Source organism: Eublepharis macularius, chromosome 5 (assembly GCF_028583425.1).
Source record: "Eublepharis macularius isolate TG4126 chromosome 5, MPM_Emac_v1.0, whole genome shotgun sequence".
Classification (NCBI taxonomy): domain Eukaryota; kingdom Metazoa; phylum Chordata; class Lepidosauria; order Squamata; family Eublepharidae; genus Eublepharis; species Eublepharis macularius.
In genome coordinates, this window is record NC_072794.1 from 155,448,991 (window position 1) to 155,461,261 (window position 12,271).

Here is a 12,271-nt window from a genome sequence, read left to right on the forward strand (position 1 = left end):
TTCAGTATGGCTTCAGCGAAAAGCTTCTCTAGCCCATGAACCTGGCAGGCGATGACCATGAAAAGTTGTATCATTAATCCTCAAAGTCTTACTATTAACATCTGTTCTGTCTTTTGTTTACATTGCTCCTTTCTGCCTCCCATAACCCTTCTAGCTGTCTCTTTTGGGGAGGGTGATACCAACTTGTTACATACGCTTCACCAAAAGGTTTGCAAGTCAGGTGACCTGTCAGTGTTTTACGGCTGCTGAATCATTTTTATTAGCTCTCAATACTTCACCCCCTCCTTCCCCACCTTTTGACTTCATTAACCTGCAAAATGGCATCTTGGTCTTCAGAAGAGGTTGTGGGCAAATCATATCCCTTTCTTCATTAAACCTGGCTGATTTATTCCCCCTATAAAAAAAGGAAGAGAAAAAGTTCTGGTTTTAAACAGCGAGTTTAACAACTGTTTGAATGAAATTGAAAGCAGTTTATTAAAGGAGTACAAATATTTATCGTTGCGAGTGACGCCCATGTTGGGTAGTAAGGAAAAAAAAATCTTTCAGCAGCCTACTGCTCTTAGTAGATGTGAGCTCTTACATTATTCTTCATTTCTTCTGTATGTATGCAAATCACCTCCACTTCTTCTCCTAGGTCATGCTTATATGCCTTGTATGACCCCAAATGATGAACTTAGCTCACCAGCCATGTACTGTGAATATATGAACCAGCCTTACACTATATTGGACTAGAGATTCCATGAATATCACTGCCCATTGTCTAAGTATCATATCTGTCTCCCTTGGACATGCCCACCTTGAACAGTGGCCAAATGGCCAGCATTGATGGCACAAGTCTCTGGAGGAGGGGAGAGGCTGCGGGTGAGCAGGATCAGTGGAGTTGGTCTATACAGGGGAGCTGAAGATGGGCTTGAGCCTTTTCTTTGGGCAACTCCTGTGGCATAGTACAACTAGGGTGGATAGGACGGCCCTGCACTGGCAACCCCAGGAGCTTTGGGTGGGGGTGGAGCATAAAGAGGGGGAACTTCACTGATGTGGTGAAATCACTTCCAGGTGATCACCCGGAAGTGACGTTACCACCACCACCACCACCTGTGTGCTGCTCTAGGAATTTTCCCAATCTCTATGGTGAAGATCATAGAGACTGGGAGACTGAGGGCATTCCTAGAGCATTGCACATGTGGCAATGTCACCCCCCCCCCCATTTTGTCTTGCTGTGTGAGTGGGTGAGAGCATGGGAGAACGGGCAGGGGCAAGAGGTTTCCTGCTATGTAAATGTAGTAAGCCTAAGTACATCATCCTGCAAGACGCTGTGATGTACCCTGGCACATGTAAAGAGTGGCTCAGAAAAACAGGCTCAGGCACTTTGTGGGCAGCTGAACAGCATTTTTAGGAGTTGGCTGGCTCTATGCTTCCAGATTGCCGCTGGTGACCAGGGAGTAAGCAGAGCCAATGGGTGTTGGAGCTCCTCTACCTCAGATCTTCTTTGATCTAGATCAATGTTGTCTCTTCTGTCTGGCAGACGAGTGGCTCTTAACATGAACTGAATTTGGAAACAATTTGGGAATCCAAGAAGATACTTCAAAAATTGGTTTGACATAAGCAAATTGGCTTCATACAGTCAACAAGAAAGCTGTGGTGCTTTGTATAAACTGAAGCTTCCAATTTGTTATCAGGGACAGTCCCACAACAGAATGTGTTACAGTAGTCAAGTTTCACATGTTTAATAACCTGAATCCTTACTTTTGAATTCTCTCACACTGTTTTCTCTTTTCCCTTGCCACACATGCCATGCACATTTAAATTATTCTCTGGCTTATGACATAGAAGAAATTGCTTTGAATAGCACCTTCTGTTTGCTAAGGGGGGAACTATATGAGACAAATTACCCGGGTTTGAACAAGAGAACAAATTTATTGTGGTCTCACATTTATGTGCTGGCTTTCTCCCAACCAGAACATGTGTTTGCTGATTGCATGGGATCTCTGGTTGTGTGGTTGTGTTTGCAAGTGTTTAGGCTTGCAACTATAGAGTTGCTAGTGTAGAGCATCAGTTTTGTTCTGTTTCCACTTCTCTTTTCTGAGGCATTTGTGCCATTAATTATTATGTCATTGTGTCTTAATAGACTTTTAATATGAATTGATGAGTAATATTTTAGAAAAGCGACCTGCACTTTTGGTTCTTTTATGATAGTGCTATTAGATACGGGGTTTTTATTTTGTAAAGGCTCTTGATGTCACATTTTAAACTTTGGGGATATGAGTTTATGGAGAAGTGGGTCATACATTTTTCAAAAGCTCCTTCAATCAGGAGCCAGTCTTTTGTTTCTATTCCTTTGCAATGCACCATGTACATAATTGTGGCTGTATAAATAATGAAGACTACAGTACAGCCGAAGGTACACTGATGATAATATTTAACATGGTTCTCTGCCCCCTTTCTCATGCATACAATTCTGGCAACGCTTGGTGCATGTGAGATTCTCAGGTGTACATGCAACATGAACTGCACCTCTCTCTGCCTTTGTACCTTAGCAGCTGTCACCTATATTTCATCACAAGCCTCATAGACACATGACACTGCCTTCCACAGGCTCAGATCCTCAGTTTCTCAAAATCAGTATTGTCTATTTTGATGGGTAGCAGCTCTCCGAGGGCTCAGGCAGGGGCTCAGGCAGAGGTCTTTCAAATTACGCACTACTAGAGCCTTCTTTAACTGGAGATGCTAAAGACTGTGAGCCAAGCTACAAATGACAAATGACACTTGAATGGCAAGCGAACAGACTCACATGTATTCCTCCCTGTTCACTTGCACTCCACTTGCGCTCCACTTGGAGCACAAGTGGAGAGCAAGTGAACAGGGAGGAATATACGTGAGTCTTTTCACTTGCCGTTCAAGTGTCATTCGTCACTTGTAGCTTGGCCCTATGAGTCTCTCTAAATGAGACGAAGTACATGCAGAGGCCCAAGTGAAGAGAGGTGCAATGCTAGCTGGGAAGACAAGTTCTAAAAAGACAGATCAGAAGGCTTTGTCAATTTCCCTCTCTACAGAACCAGCAAAGAAGATGACTGCTGAGGGGGTTTGTTTATTTCCTCCTGAGCTCTCAGAAGGGGAGGTGAAACTGACAGAGCCTTTGGGGAGGCGGAGAGGAAATAAACAAACCCTCTGAGCAGCAATCTTCTTTGCTGCTCTGTAGAGAGGGAAATTGACAAAGCCTTCAGCTCCATTTTTTAAACTCCTATGTTTCCCGTTTAGCATTGCGTCACTCTTCACTCCACCCTCTGCGTGTACTTCATCTTGTTTAGAGAGACTCTGTATCTAGGATCTTCTATATGCAAATCAGATGCTCTATCGCTGAGTCACATCCCCTGCCTTTAGGGGGAAGCCAAGAATGTCTATTGGCTTCTCTGATCACTAGCAATAGGGATAGTATGAGCTGAGCTACTGCTTATTGAGCATCCTTAACTTGATACACCACAACTGTGGTTGAATGTCAAAAGACAGTTATTCAAAAAGGTGGAAGTTATTTGAGAAAGAGCCATCACTTCCCATGCATATACACATATTACTTCCTTTTTAGTTTTGCAGGTTTCGGAAACAACATGAAAACTCAGCGTTTCTCTACAGGAGACGTCTTACATGAGGCCACTCAAGTGAAGGGAGACGGAATGTTAGCAAGGAAGCATAGTTTAAAAAGACAGAGCCAGCAGAGATCGCTCTTCAGAAGATTTGTTAATTTCATCTTCACCTTCCCAAAGAGGAGCTGAAATTGACAGGGGAGGCAAAAAGAAAATTAACAAACCCTCTGAGGAGCAGCCAGCTCTGTCTTTTTAAACTACCTTCTTGTAGAGAGGTGAAATTGACAGAGCCTTTTGCTCTGTCTTTTTAACCTATGCTTCCCAGCTAACGTTGCATCTCCTTGCACCTGAGTATCCTCATGTAAGATGTCTCCTGTAGAGAGACTCTCAGAAAACCGGTTTACCATGGACAACAGTGGGCTGTGCAGGGATCTCTGAAACTGTCCTTGTTCTCTGAAAAAAAAAATCCACTTTCTCCAACTACAGGTGAACTTGTTGGGTCATGTGACTTACCGCATACCAAGTGAGCATTATTGATCTTTCTCTCTGAAGCAATTGTTCAGGTTGTCCATTACAACCTGTTTCATTGAAAGGGCCATGCCTTGTGAAGGACAAGTAAAATGTGAACGTGCAGCTTGCTCGGATGTATGCCAGCATCAACACTGAGCCACTGCACTTGGTTAGCATTCAATAGACCACTGCAAATCTGAGCAGCGGCGTTCACATCAGTGCAGGTAATTAACAAGATTCTTGAGACAATGAAATTGCATTAGGCCCACACAATTTGGATAGATTCCCAACATGTAATGTATTGTCTGCTTCTTTTTAATCCTCTTTCCTGAATCTAAATGCAGAGATATGTCTAAACATACTTAAACTGTCTTGTGGTTTGCTGCATATTATTTCAATAACCTTTTTCATATCCTAAACTCTCGGGGGCATACCACAGAGTTCCATGATTCGAGCTGCTGAGCTGTTATTTGGTCCTAAAAAGAAACCATAAGGAGGCAGGGTGTGTGTGTGTGTGTGTGTGTGTGCACGCATGCATGCACTGATTTGAATTGAGGAAAGGAAATGCTGAAGAAGAAAAGTTTTATCTGCCCCCCCCCTTCCTGTGCCATTTCCTTGATCGTAAATGGCCCCTTTGAGCTGCTTTAAGCCCTAGCAGAGAAACATTAAAGGTACTTGTATTATGTCTGTCTGTTATTTATTTACCTCATTTATGCCCTACTTTCTCCCCAATAGGGACCCAAAGCAGCTAACATCATTCTCCTCTCCTCCATTTTGTCCTCACAACAACCCTGTGAGGTAGGCTAGGCCGAGACTGAGAGTACCCCAAAGTCACACAGCAAGCTTCCATGGCAGAGTATGGATCTGGGTCTCCCAGATCCTTGTCTGACATCCTAACCACTACACCACACTGTCTCTAATCTGTGTCAAGTTTAAGAAGCCCCATAGCACTATAAAATGGTATATAATTAATTTATAGATGTTTTTAAAAATTAGACATTCCTCATAATCTCCAGCCTTGAAGTATATCTTACTTAGCCTGTGCATAAAGTCAGCTCTGGTCTTGGGCTGATAGCAGAACCACAAGTGACAAAAGGCACAGGTTGGACACTTGTCAGCTTCCCTCAAGTTTTGATGGGAAATGTAGGCAGCTTGGCGGAATGTTGGACAAGTGACAGTTGAAAAGTCCATTGGACAGCAGTCAGAGAGCGGAGCTGCGAGACCAGGATGCTTACATTTCCCATCAAAACTTGAGGGAAGCAGACAAGTGTCCAATCTGTGCCTTTTGTCACTTGTGGTTCTGCTCACAGTAGAAACCTTGCATGGGTTGACTCTTATGGGGAGTAGGGTGGCCAACTACAGTTTGGGAACTTCTTGGAAATCTTGGCATGGAGCCTGAGGAGGGAGAGTTTAGGGAGGGGAGGGAGCTCAGCAGGGAAGTGACGCCATAGAGTCCTCTTTGTGGAGCTTCCATTTCCTCCAGGGAAACTGATCTTTGTTGCCTGGAGATCCGTTGTAATTACAGGAAACTTCAGGCCCCATCTTGAGGTTGCAACTCTAATGGAGAGATGAAAGGAACTAGGCTAAGAGGGTTATGAGATCTAGCTATGATTTCAAAGGAATTTTTGTTTTGATTTGAATTTTTTTTAAAAAAAAAACTTTGATGCAGGGGATTGTATTGCATTTTTTCATATAAAACCAGTCTATTAAGATTTCATGAAAGTCTTCAAATGAAGAGTATTCGTCCTCTGGAATATTATTAATAAGATAACGAGCTCCTGATCCACAGCAAGCTTCCATGTGCTTAACAGGTACATCGGCACAGGGATGCTTTGGGGTGTCTTTGGCAGGTGGAAAGCTGGAATTTTTGTTTTCTGGGCTGTAAAGAGCCTGAAGAATATACTGTTCACACCAGTCTTAGGTCCAAGCTACAAGTGACGCCTGACACAGGTTGGACACTTGTCAGCTTCCCTCAAGTTTTGATGGGAAATGTAGGCATCCTGGTCTTGCAGCTGTAATGGAGAGCCAAGCTGTAAAACCAGGATGCCTACATTTCCTATCAAAACTTGAGGGAAGTTGACAAGTGTCCAACCTATGTAAGGCGTCACTTGTAGCTTGGCTCTTAGGAATACGAAGGGTGACAAATGGAGAGAGTAGAAAGTGTGAATGGGGTGTGGGAGGACAAGAATGAAGGAAAGTAGAAAATGGTACCGTCACCTGAATAGCCCTGGCAAGCCTGATCTCATCAGATCTCAGAAGCTAAGCAGGGTCGGCCTTGGTTAATAATTGGATGGGAGACCTCCAATGAAAACCAGGGTTGCAGAGGCAGGCAATGGCAACCCCCCTCTGTTAGTCTCTTGGTTTGAAAACCCCACCAAGGGTGGCCATAAGTTAACTATGACTTGATGGTACTCTCCACCACCAGAAAAATGATAATGGGGGAATATGGAAGGGATCTGTCAACAGAGTGGCAAGTGGACTCCTGAACACACATCAGTGGGTGTCATCAGGGCAATCATGGGTGCTGCTGTGTATTATTGAACTAATTCTTTTTTTAAAAATCTGAGCTGGTAGCCATCACTCCATGTCGTGGTAAAGCACTCCATAAGTTAATTAAGGACCTCCCTGCACAGTGTGGTCCATGGGAGCTGACCTGGAAGACCACTCCCTTTAGTTGGAGAACAGTAGTACATGGTGAGGGACTACAAACAAACATAACTGAAGCAGTATAGGTAAGGTCAACCATGTCTACCACAATTCATAAGATACTACAGTCTCTTCCGATCAGCTTCATTCTGTTCTCTGACTGAACAAAGACTTTGGTTGAATAATCTCAGAGAGAACTTTATAAACCAGTCTTCACATTCCAGCACAAACCAGATTTGTGTAAAACATAGTGGCAAGACTTACAGGCCAAGTAATGGTGTGATCAAATTATATGCTATTTCCTAGCTATTTCCAGGCAATTTTATTCAGCCAAAGAGCAAAACCTGACTTTAATTTTGCTCTAATTTAAAACTTTGCAAAAGTGCTAATGGAAAGGGAATTCTGTCCAAGAAAGGCTGTTAGAGAAAGTTTCAAAGAGAAAAGAGGCCAGATAGGAATGTTAATATTGCTGAACGTGGGCTCCTGTACCAGCGGGAAATGAATTTGTTATTCAAGGAACACAGTTCCTCCTCGTTTCAGCACAGTTTGGAGGACCCATGTTTTTTCAGCCCCCAAATCTACCAATAAATAATTTCTGGACTTGTCTTTCCTCTTTTGTAAACTTTGAGATAGGGCTTATGTATGCATTGCAGTACAACTTGGCTCCTCTGAGAGTAGGCCAATGAAAGAAAAATGGGGACAATCCCAGAAGAAAACCTGTGCTGCATCCCATATTTTATTTACTTTCCACCAGGCCTTGATGTCCAAGAAACCCACCGGGCATTTTTTTAACAATGAAGCCTAAAACATTACTGTCATAAAGGCAACAAAATATCCCCCCTGCTCCCCAAAACTCTCCTATCCAAATCAATTTTCTGAATACAACCAGCATGAGTTGAGTAGGAAGGAACACTAATTATCCAATCCCCTAAGTGTCTGGTTTTAAAAAAAGAGCTTTTCCCCTAAAAAAACCCCACTAAGAGCTAGTTTTGGAGCTTTGTCATAGAGGAAAGCAAATGAGTGGAAGAAGCCACTGGAGTATCCTTCTCAGAGCCTCGCTACAAGTGACATTTTACACGTGAAGGGCACTTGATCATTTTCGCAAGTCTTTCTGGGAACTGAAGTCCCTCTCCCCCGCCCCTTTTCCTTCTGTTCCTTCCCCTCTCTGTTAGAATGGCTGCCTGAAGAGACAGAGAAAGCCTACGGCAACAGCAGCTTTTGCAAATCGTCTTGCTCGGGGAGGGGGGGTGCTCTGGAGAAAGCTGAGAAAGTTGCAGCTGCTCGCCCTCAAAGATCGTTGAGAGCAGGCTTGTGACTGGAGGAACAATTTGCAAAAGATGCTGTTGCCGCAGGCTTTCTCTGACTTTCCAGGCAGTGATTCTAACAGTTCTAACAGAGAAGAGAAGGACACTAGGACTTCACCGACATGTCAGCTTTCTTCAGAGCATCCCCCACCCTCCAGCAAGACGATTTGCAAAAGCTGCTGTTGCCGTAGGCTTTCTCTGTCTCTTCAGGCAGCAATTCTAACAGAGAGGGGAAGGAACAGAAGGAAAAGGGGTGGGGGAGAGGGACTTCAGTTCCCAGAAAGACTTGCGAAAATGATCAAGCGCCCTTCAAGTGTAAAATGTCACTTGTAGCGAGGCTCTCAGAGCCAGATTTGCAAGCAGAGTAACGGGGAGAGCAGGATTTGAGTCCAGTGGCACCATAGACACAAACAAGATTTTCAAGTTACCCGCTTTTGAGGGTCAATGCTCCCTTCTTCAGATACAGGGGGAATCACTCTTGGTTTTAACTTTTATCTGTCAATTGATGGAGTACATCCCCCTGTTTCCTTCAGTATGATGGTCATGCAGCTTTGCTTATTATATCATGAGAATGGAGCTTACCTATTGTAGGGTTGCCTCCTCCGGGTTGGAAAATTCATAGAGATCTGCAAGTGGAGCTGGAGGGGATGGGATTTGGGAAGGGGAAGAGATTAAGCAGGGTAAAATGCCATAAAGTCCATTATCTGAAACTGTCATTGTCTCCGAGGGAATTGATTTCTGTAGTCTGGAGATCAGTTGTAATTCTGGGAGATCTCCAGGCCCCACTTGGAGTTTGGCAAACCTATGCTTGCCAGGCCTGTAAAGAAGAGATCTACCCACTGGAGGGCTTTGATTCTGGTGGGATCTGTACCAACACACTATTGGTACTGTAAGGCAACCGCTGTAGTTTCAGGTGTAGCTGTGCTGCTCTATAGTAGTGGAAAAGCAAGATTCGGTACTCAAACCACTGTAGTGTTCAGTATGATGCAGAGAATTCTGGGAATGCATATCCAAGGCAACAAGCTTATGAAGAAGCCAAATCGATGCTACTGACTGGAGAGAGAGCCATCCAGTCAAAATGGTTTAAGTCTGTTCTGATGAGTTTTGCTTCAAGAGACTGGTCCTCATGGTTGTCCTTTGTTATCACCCCTAATGCCAGCCCACTCCACTCTAGGAATGATCCTTTTTGAGGCCTTACATATGGTTTTTGTGTCCTCAGGTTTACAGCTTCCTTAGGCTCACCCATGGCCCTAGGGAGATCAATCGAGTCATCAGTTCTAGACTAGAGATGGGCATGAACCGGAAAAAAACCCAAACCATGCGGTTCATGATTCGTCAAATTTCACGAACCATGAACTGTCACAAACCTGCCCCTGGTTAGTAAACCGGTTCGTTTGGTTTGTGAAAACGTCACATCTGGGTCCAAAAATCATCTCTTCCAGGTCAGCAGAAGGTCACTTTCAGGCCAGAAGGCAACTTCTGGGTCAGCAGAAGGTCTGCAGGAAGTCCATCCCCTGTTGCCTAGGAAACTGATTGATTGGAACCAGGCTGTCTGCTGTCACAAACCAAAAAATGAACCAAACATACCAGCCTAAAGTTCGTGGCGGTTCGTCAGAAATGGGATCTGACGTACCGTGGTTTGCGAACCATGAACCGGCCTGGTTCGTGCTTAATTTTGGTTCATATTTCAGTTCATGCCCATCTCTATTCTAGACATCTTGTTCTAACTTCATGTACTTTGTAGTACAGAGAAGAGTGAGACACAAGCCAAATCCTGTTTACAGATGATCTAGTGGGAAGTTCTCAATCTATAATGTGCAAATGACAATTGGATCATGAAAATAGGTCAGATGGAGATCAGCTACGCAAGCGATGCATCATATAGTTACTCATAAGGTCCATTAACTTTGTGCTTACAACAAAACAAAAAAACCCTTCCTTTTGAACTTTTATGTTTTTATCTCTTTGTTCTTATCGCCTTATCTCATGACAACACATATGTTTCTCTCAGCCTCCATTCCCCCCTCTCACAACAACTCTATAAGGTCAGTTAGGTTGAGGACGGGTGGAGAGAGAGGGGAATGGGAGAGAAATCGTCCCTAAGTTCACCCACTGAGCACTACGGCTGAGCTGACATCTGAAACTGCATTTCCGAAATCCTAGTCCTTGTTTGTGTGAATCCATCCACAAATATATAGATGGTCTGGGGAAATGATCTGAAGCCAAGAAGTTTTACATTTACTGCATTTCCCACTTTTGATGGGGTTCACTTGACCCTTGCTGACTCAGTTAGGAGTCTAAGCGTTATACTGGATCCAGCATTGCTGTTGGAAAATCAAATTAATGTAGCAACACTTTCTTCCAGCAGTCTAGCCTGCAAGATGGCCCCTACCCTGACCCAGTCAATCCACTTGGATCCCTGCTATGGTAATATCAAGACTAGCAGTGCAATCCTAAGCAAAGTTACTCCACTCTAAGTTCATTGACTTCAATGGGCTTAGATTGGAGTAACTGCAGTGTAGATTATTGTAACGCACTCTACAGGGTCTCCCCTCAAAGTTTTAAATAATATTTAAGTGTTTCTAACATTGTAGTTTTATTGTTTGGTGTTTATGTTTGGCTTGTGTTTATGTTTTGCTTAGTTAGTTTTATTTGCTAGATTGTGATGGCCTTTGGCCACATGCGATAAATATTCTATGTTTATGTCAAAGTCAGTTCAGAGAGTCCAATTGATGAAGAATGCTGCAGCTCAGTTATTATCAGGAGGTAAGTGAATATTACTCCCGTTGTGCAGTCACTCCCTTGGCTGCCCATCAGTTACTGGAACCAAGTTCAGTATTGGCTCTCAAATACAAAGCCCTTCATGGGCCTGTTCCCTCCTATCTGCAAGACTGCCTTTCACTATAGGCTCCACTACAACAGCTCCACTCAACTGAGCAAGGCAGGTGCCACCCTGATGAAGTCAGGAAGGCTCCCAACTAGAGATGGGCATGATCCGCATTATGATCCAAAAAACCCCACGATAATGGCGATTGCGCAATCGAGACTCAGCGGATCGTGATCGTCGACGGCCAACGATCCAGCGATTGGGAGGGGGCTGGATCGGGGCTGGATCGGGGCTGGATCGGGAAGCCAGACACTCAGGCACCAGTAATCTATTCCCGGGGCAACAGAGCCAGGGGAATGCCTGAGCTGTGTTTCCCCTCCTTCTGTTGCCCTGGAAACCCGAATGGAAGCCCAGCTTTTCTTGATCAGCAGGGCTTCCTTCCAACCACGGAGCAGCAAAGCAGTCACCAGTTGGGAGAAGACACCCAGGGGAGGGAGGGGGAAGGGGGTGTTCTGTAGCCATGGGCACTCCAATCTCATCCCTGCAAACCCTGATAGGCAGCTCTGACGGCCAAACACAGACGGCCAAACACAAACACAGATGCTGCCGGCATCACCCACCATTCTTTTCTTGCCAGCGCGCTCCTTTTTGGCCTGGTGGGCGGGCACATGGGGGGTGCTGCTGGCGAGCGGCCAGACCCCCTGCCCCCTGAGGGGAGGCAGCTCGTCGCCGTCTCCCCGTGCCCACTGGGCCCGGTGGCCACCGCCAACACCTGCCTTCCCACATAGCTGGGAATAGCAGCACGCCCCGCTTTGGCCTCCACGATCCACGATCCACGGATCGGGAACAGGAGATGATCGGTGTGGATCGTTTAGTTGGGATTGTCACTGGCGCCGATCCACGATCAGCTGGATCGGCAATTTTTTTTGGATCGTGCCCATCTCTACTCCCAACTCACCTGGCTTCCTGCAAACCATGCAAAAATTCATTATTCAGGAGGACTTTTTAACTTAGGCAATAATGCTGTACTGTAATTAAATGGTTCAGAACAATACTTTGGTAAAGGGATAGGGACTGTGGTCTATACTATTTTTATTTCACATTACTTATAGTCTGCCTGTCTGTTGCTGAATGTTCCCCTCCTACTATGTAACTTCTGCATCATTAAATATGTCACATTAATGCTTATACTTTGTTTCAGCTCTGTTTCAGCTTTCTATTTCTTTCCAGATTTTTGCAACCCAAACCCTATTGCATTATTTACTGGATGTCTCATCCTGTTGTTTGCATCGATTTACACTCTACAATCCAACTTGAGTCTCAGTGCGTAAGGTGGACTATACATAACGTAAATAAATGAACAAAAGAAGCACCACCAATTTGGTGTAGTGCGGCAGGGCTGTAAT